Source organism: Hipposideros armiger, unplaced genomic scaffold (assembly GCF_001890085.2).
Source record: "Hipposideros armiger isolate ML-2016 unplaced genomic scaffold, ASM189008v1 scaffold_21, whole genome shotgun sequence".
In the NCBI taxonomy this organism is placed as follows: Eukaryota; Metazoa; Chordata; class Mammalia; order Chiroptera; family Hipposideridae; genus Hipposideros; species Hipposideros armiger.
Window position 1 is genome coordinate 5,601,866 of NW_017731371.1, and position 8,203 is coordinate 5,610,068.

Here is an 8,203-nt window from a genome sequence, read left to right on the forward strand (position 1 = left end):
GCTGTCCCCTAGTCCAAATCCTGGTTAGAAGTTTCTGTTTTCCAAACTGCACACTTACTCATATCCACATTCTTCCAGACTTGACCACAAGAGAAACTGGTTCTACAAGGATGCTTGTGAATTTTTCCGTCTTCCGTCTAAAGCAGCAGCTTTGAACTTAAGAACCCAGAATACGCTACCTTTGTGAATCAGGGGCCATAATAGCTACCTCTCCCCCAAGGCAATGTACAACTCATGGCTAATTTATCTGGGCTGAAGGGAAATTTCTTTGAGTAAACAGGAGAAGAAAAGAGAGTTAAAGAGGCTGGCAAAAAGGACAAAGTACATCAATTAATACATTAGGGGACGGGTGGGGGTTACACCACTCCAGTAAATATTTGTATTGTATGATATTACAATGCTCCCAAGATACCATCCCTTGATAGCACTCAGGGCTTTGGCTGCCAGGCCTCAGCTATGAATGCTGCATACAGTTTATCTTCCAACGATAATCCAATCCTGCCATGGACCTTAAGACTCAAGAACTGCTTTGGAAATACTTATTAATGTGAATGTTTCCATGTTTCTTACAGAAGAAAGAAGAAATACATGGAATAAAACAAAGCAAAAAAAGAAAACCTTGAACACAAAACCTGCAGGAAATGGACCATTTGCAAACCCTTGTCTTCATTTTATCTTGAAAACAAGGCTTTTCCTTTCCTTTCCTCTGCGCTGTCCTCCAGCGTCCTGATACCTTTCAGTGTGCAATGAACCTCTGTTTTCATGTGGATCCTCTGTGATGCTTTCACAAGCAAATGTCCTTTTCAGAAACTCTGACAATATTACTGGTTTGATACTAACCAGCTGCTTGCTAAGTCACCTCACATCCTGGTGCACAGGGCGTTATAGATAATCGAAGTTGTAAATTCCCTGTAAAATTCCAAGGCAACGTCCGCTTGGTCAGAGATTTCAAACACAAGAAAATCCTTTGTGTGAACAGGAAACTGATTTGAGCGCCTACTGTTAACTAGACAAACAACTTGTAAGTGAATTGCATTTGTTCTCTTGGCAGCTGTTTGTATAAAGAGGCTTAACTGAAGATTAAAACAAATTCTACCTTAAAATATTGTGCCATAAAACCATACACCTGCTCAGAGATCAAAGGACTGTAGTTATTGCCAGTTATATAAGCATGTGGAAAAATATACATGGAAAATGATTCAGAGTAACAAACCTGGACATCTAAGGCAAATCCCCCCCAAGTCCAAGGTGTGTCAGGCTGGCACATTGAGAAGAGAAAGCCAGGCTTACCAGCCTCCTGAAGAAAAGCCAGCGAGACTGATTGTGCAGAGCTTTGAAAACTTCCAAAGCACTGTTGATGAGAGGAACGGATGAGTTCTAAAGGGCAGAGAAAACTTTAAGCCTCTTTTGGATTCTATGACAGAAGGATTTTGTTAATTCCAAGATAACTGTGGCTGCCGAACCTATGCGGGGGTTACCCTTTATTTTCTCTCAAAGATAAATGTGGGCTGAGAGAAACAGAAGTAGATGGGAAATGGAGACGTTTTAGAGGAACAACAGGATGTTCATGCTTTCGCCAAGATTGAAACTTTCTGGAAGCTTCCCACATACAAGATAATAGTAATACAACCCAGGTGTACAGTGACTGACAAAGGGAGAGGCCCACTCATCTAGGTGTTAAGAACATGACTGCTGTTTGTATTACTACCTGCGATTTTCAAATTAGTGACTTAATGCTGCACAGGATGAATAGACCACCTCTTAGAGGGGAGTTGGATTTATTCTTTCTTTTTTTTTTTAACCCAGAGCAGGAAATGCTCTTTCTGGGCTCTGTCCATCTGCTGAAGCTGCTCTGGGCACCCTGCCCAAGACTGCTCACCAGGCCCCTATTGCTTATTTTGATCTCATCCAATCCTTTGGCCTTAACGCTTTCACTTCTCTTATTTTGCTCTTTACTGTGCCTCCTGCATGTGAGGTAACAAAAATGCCCTGGTTTCCCTTCGCTGCCTGCTTGTAGCAGGGAAAGACCCTCTTGGCATATGTAAAAATCAGTTGTTGGCTTTGTTTTCAAGACACTGTGACACATTAAAATCCACTAAAAGTTGAAGCTAGACTGGACGTTCATGGGGCTCTGGGCTGATTGCCTTTCTCTTAGATGAAACCGAGGGTCTCTGGAAACTTGAGTTGTTCCTGTGACCCCTTTCTGTGTGGTGTGCTAACAAGGGGTCACTGCTGGGCTCGGCTCGATGCCAATGAGTCCTCCCCCAGGGGAATTCACAGAGTGCCCAGTGGCAGCTTTCAATCTCTGGTCCCTTAAGGGAAAGGGTACCCAGTCTCCTGGTCAATTTCACTCTTTCTCTTTCACTGAAAAAATTATCTTCATTATTCATTTTCCAGAGAAACTTTCTTTACTAAAGCTCCGAAGTTTAAGCCCCTTAGCAACTTCTTCTCAGTTTTAGCAGAGGTAGCAGATGAGCCAAAATCAGAAACACATTCCTTATTCAGTCTCTCTCAAGCTCCCCTTCTCTTCAAATGTCTGTTCTGCTTCTGGGTAACTATTTGACTTTATAAATCCAGCTGAATTCCCCTAAAAATAAAACTTGCAGGGGTTCAGCTCAGGTAGGTGGCATCACGACAGCTACGTGGAATGCCACTTGTTGGAGTTTTCTTCACTTTTATGATAGAAGAGATCTTCCCTATGAGTCGCTCTCCAGGAAGCACCCTCAGCATAGCATTATGCTGTTCACTCTTTCATTTCCTGCTAATTCGGAGGGCAGTAGAGCACCTAGGTTCAAATCCCGATTGCAGTGCTTCCTAGCTGCATAACCTTTGGGGGTAGTTCTCATTACCTCTCCAAGCCTTGGTTTCTGGCTCAGCACCATGCCAAACAGTCTTATCTGGTCTTCCTCTCTGGGTTTCCCCTTGGATTCTGAAGCCATTTCCACCTAAACTGAGAAAGACAAAGAGTTGCCACACAACTAACAAAGAATTGATGCCTTTTCCTTGACCCTCCCTTTATAAGATTTCCTATTTCCTGCTGCAGCTGCTGAAACTAGGGATTCACTGACTTGAACATTTGCTATTGACTCATTTCTCTTCTTCCTGTGACGTCCACAACACTTACTTTATACATACAAGTTCAGACAATTAAGTTCGTGAACTCATCCTAGAAAAAATGCTGCATACCTCATTGCTCACTATGGTCCCCTTCGAAGTACTCCCCTTGGGAAGCTATGCACCCACACTAGCACCTAGTCCACCCTTCAAAGCAATTTTGGAACTCTTTTTTTGGAATGGCCATCAGAGCTGTACTCATATTAACCTTGATATCCTAAATGTCATCAAAATGTCTTCCTTTCAATATTTCCTTTATCTACAGGTAAAGAAAGAAGTCATTGGGGGCCAGATCAGGTGAGTAGGGAGNTTAGAATCTTCCCATATTTATAAACCCAGAGTTTCACCTCAAATGTCTACAAGCATGTACAGGTGCAGTCCATTATCAGAAATGAAACCAGTGTACAACCCCCAATCGTAAATACACACCAACCCCAGAAAGTGACTCAAAGCATGTTTCCATGGTTCCAACAGAAACTTTGCCATGGAATCTACTTCAGCCCCTACAAAATCCACCTGAGAAATCCCTTCTCTCTGGCCCCTCCTTCTCACCTCATCAAATCCTATGATCCCCTTGGTCTTTTCTATTTCTCTGACACCAACTAGGTCTCCCAGCTCCAGTCTTGAAGCTCTGCCCATTGTTTCAACACCATGGTGAGGGTTGGCATACCCTTGCTGTGTATTTCTGTGAGACAGTTTTAAATCCTTCAGTTTGTTAAGAGTGGACTATCTCTAAGACCAACTATCATCTCTTCAATTTTGATGTGTTTTTATGATCACCAAGTCTCCATCTCTTTATTTTACCAAAGATTGTCTCAATTACATGGGATATCGAGGGTGAGCTAGATGGAAAGCAGGGGGTGAAAGAAAAAGAAAACCCCATTACATTCCTCACAGGGTGATGGTAACTTCTAGATTGATTTCCCCTGGCTAATTCCCTGGTTAGCCCTCATCAGAAAAGCAGCCTTACAGTGAAGATAAAATAACAGACAGAAGTGGAACTGCAGTTAATAATTAATTGAGCCTGTCACTTCTAAATAGCCAAGGACCAGACACTGAAGAAGAAAGCCTCAAGGGTCATATTACCCTGAGAAACCATCTTTACAAAAAGCCGATCTTGACTCAGGTCTAGGTTATCTCCAAATCAGAAGTGGGAAGGAGATTTGGCCCAAAGGTGAATAGGCTAATCTCTGTTAGTGATACCTTAGTAATAAAAATTCTTTAAATATTGAGGTTTTACCGAGGTTGGGGTGGGATAAGAAGAGGTATTACTGGACTCCAAGGCATTCCTAAGTGGAAAATTTCACATTCCCAGCTGAACATTTCTGCCGTTGTATGGCCCCCAAAGTTTATTTTCTTTATCTCCATTCCTCCAGAGAATTGAGTAGTATGCTTCCAGTTGTGTTGAAGGTCTGATTCAGACAAACTAAAAATCAGATTATAGCCCTTACTGTAAGCCAGTCTCATTTTCTCAGGAACAAGATGTGCTGTTGAAATACTCTACTGATCTTTAAAATATCTGGTGTAAATATCACAAGGCAATTAGCATGCTAATGATTCTAATTCTTTAATGAAAATTTAGCAAATCATCAGATTATGTATCTGGTTAAAAACTAACTGGAAGTTTAGAAAAATAAAATATTTAACAAGGACTCAAGCCATTCTCTAATATTCTCAAAACATTTACAGGTTTTATGCAAAGTTTTAATGTCCCTTTTTCACCAGGTATTAACTCTTACAGAGAAACTTAAATTGAATATGTGATATGTCTAACAAATTTAAATAAATGTTGGATTTAACAATTTAATTTCACTATTATGAACATGGGAAGCTGAAATTATAGCAATAGACTTGTCACAGACTAGCAGGAAAGTAAGTCATTGGAGAAACAGGCTCAGAAATCTGAAGTGTGCCCTCAGGTTCAATGAAGTTCAACAAAAGCAAACTATACTTTCTGCCTAANAATTTGTAATACATCACATTAACAAAATTAAAAATAAATATCATATGATCATATCAATAGATGCAGAAAAAGCATTTGACAAAATCTAGCAACGATTTATGATAAAAACTCTTAGCAACGTGGGAATAGTGGGATCATATCTCAACACAATAAAGGCCATATATGATAAGCCCACAGCAAACATCGTACTCAATGGGGAAAGGCTAAAAGCTTTCCCCTTAAGATCAGAAACAAGACAAGGCTGCCCACTTTCACCACTTCTATTCAACATAGTTCTGGAAGTTCTAGCCACAACAATCAGACAAAAAAATGAAATAAAAGGCATCCAAATTGGAAAGGAGGAAGTTAAATTGTCATTATATGCAGATGACATGCTACTATATATAGAGAACCCCAAAGACTCCATCAAAAAACTATTGGAACTGATAGATGAATTCAGTAATGTAGCAGGATAGAAAATCAATATTCAGAATTCAGTTGCATTTGCATATACCAATAATAAACTATCAGAAGGAGAAATTAAGAAAACAGTTCTGCTTACAATTGCTCCAAGAACTATAAAATACTTAGGAATAAATTTAACCAAAGATGTAAAGACCTGTACTCAGAAAATTATAAGACACTGAAGAGAGAAATCAAAGAAGATACAAATAAATGGAAATACATACCACGTTCATGGAAAGGAAGAATTAATATAGTTAAAATGTCAATACTACCTAAGGCAATATATAGATTCAATGCAATTCCTATCAAACTACCAAGGATATTTTTCTTAGAAATAGAACATATACTCCTAAACTTTATATGGAACTATAAAAGACCCTGAATAGCCATGGCAATCTTGAGAAATAAGAACAAAGTGGGAGGTATCACGCTACCCGACATCAAATCATACTACAAGGCTATAGTAATCAAAACAGTATGGTACTGGCATAAAAACAGACACATAGACCAATGGAATAGAATTGAGAGCCCAGAAATAAACCCATCCATATATGTTGATTTAATCTATGACAATGGAAGCAAGAATTTACACTGGTGTAAAGATAGTCTATTTAATAAATGGTGCTGGGAAAATTGAACTGACACATGCAAAAAAATGAAAATGCACCACCTACTTACACAATCATACACTAGAACAAATTCAAAATAGATTAAAGACTTAAATGTAAGACCTGAAACCATAAAACTCCTAGAAGAAAACATGGTAAATTTGCAGCCATTACCCTCAGTAATATTTTTACTGATACAGCCCCTNCAGCCCAAGCTGAGCAGCCGCTGAGCTGCCAACAGGTGGGAGGATGGCTCAGCTAAAAAAAAAAAAAAATTTCCTAAAGTATAGCATGGGGGAATACAGCAAAAAATATTGTAATAACTGTATGGTGTCAGATGGGTACTAGACTTATCAGAATGATCCCTTTGTAAGGTGTATAAATATCGAATCACTATGTTGTACACCTGAAACTAATATAATATTGTATGTGAACTGGAATTGAAAAATAAATTTCAAAAATAATAAAGTAAATGCCTTTAAAAAGGGTGAGGCTGCACTCTACAGTTTGCTCCAGGCACCACCATTTCCAATTGTCTTATGCCTGGCTGCTTAAGACATTTATCTTACCTGCCTGGTCCTGTAGGTAAATGGGTTAGGAACCCTTGCCTCACTATGTGTATACCAGGTTCAATTTGGTATGTTGTGGCTGTCACCATAAATTTCAATGTCTTAAGATTTTGATTGATCACCTATTATATACAATCAAAATGAGTATATTACATCCTACATTCAATGTTAATGCATAGCCCCATATGCATGACAGTGACAGCACAACAGAGACCTAAAGAAAGTAACTAACCAGGAGCTCACTCCATCTTCCTCATCAGTTCAGGACAGTTCTAAATTCTTTTGTAATGTGTGCGCTGTGTAGAAGGTAATTCTGATAGTAAAGTCTTTTTATCCAAAATCACAAGCACAAGTGAGTAAGTAAATGACAACTACTAGAACTGGCATTTTCTAAAAGAAGACATTCCACCCTGAGTCGTTCTACTTAATCTACAAACTCCCCGTTTTAGGTCAGTGGCATCGATTCCATTTTACAAAGATGACAAAGCAAAGATAGTCAGTTAAGTGAATCTGCAAAGATCATTGGTTCCAGTTCTAGCTGCTTTTGTCTTCTGTTTAGATGAAAATGGAGGCATTAGGTCTCCTTAGTACATTTAACATATTTAGCAATAATGCCTTCAATTTATAAAGCGAAGTAAAAAATTATGCCATCGCTTATGCCGACAACCCTGTAGGTTATGTGTTTCCCTTTTATAGGTGGCCAAACTGAGCTCCAGACTTTAGAGCTAGATTCTTAGAGTCCAGAATAGGAACTACAGCCACCGGCCAAACCTGGCTTGCATGCCTGTTTCTGCCTGGCCGGTAAGTTTTGGATGCTTTTATATTTTTAAATGGTTCAACAACAACAACAAAAAATCAAACAATAGTCATGATCATCTATAAATGCAAATTTCACTTATGTTTTACTGGAACACAGCCATGCTCATTTGTTTAGGTTTTGTCTCTGGGACATTTTCTTGCTACAATGGCAGACTTGAATAGTTGTGATAGAGGCCTGTTACCAGCAAGTCTTTATGGTAGAAATTTGTTGACCCTTGGTCTAGAGTAAATTAAATAAATTCTCTGAAATTATGTATAGCTAGTAAGTTTCAGAAATAGGCTTGAGTGTGATGCACTTATTTCAATTTGACTACTTATGGTCAGAGTATATCCAATTTTATGCAGATTTGTTCTCCATTTGGCATCATAAGGAAAATATGTTACCCAGGGGCCCCAAATATCACCAGGCTATGGCTAAACTATAAGCTCATGTCTTTTATTATCCTGTAACAGAATGCTTTTTCAGATTATTAATACATTTTTCTCCCTGTATTTATCCCATTCTCCTTCTACATTAAAAAGAGCTTACTCTGTGTTCCCTTGCCTAGGACCCAGGAGCTTTGTGTAAAAGGAGAAGCTGACCACGAGATTCTCCTTTCCAAGCTTTTGTCTTAAAGCCAAAATCCATTGAGGAAAGAAGGGTTGAGAAAGTGCATCTCAGGGGAACTTGAGGAGACCTGGAAGGA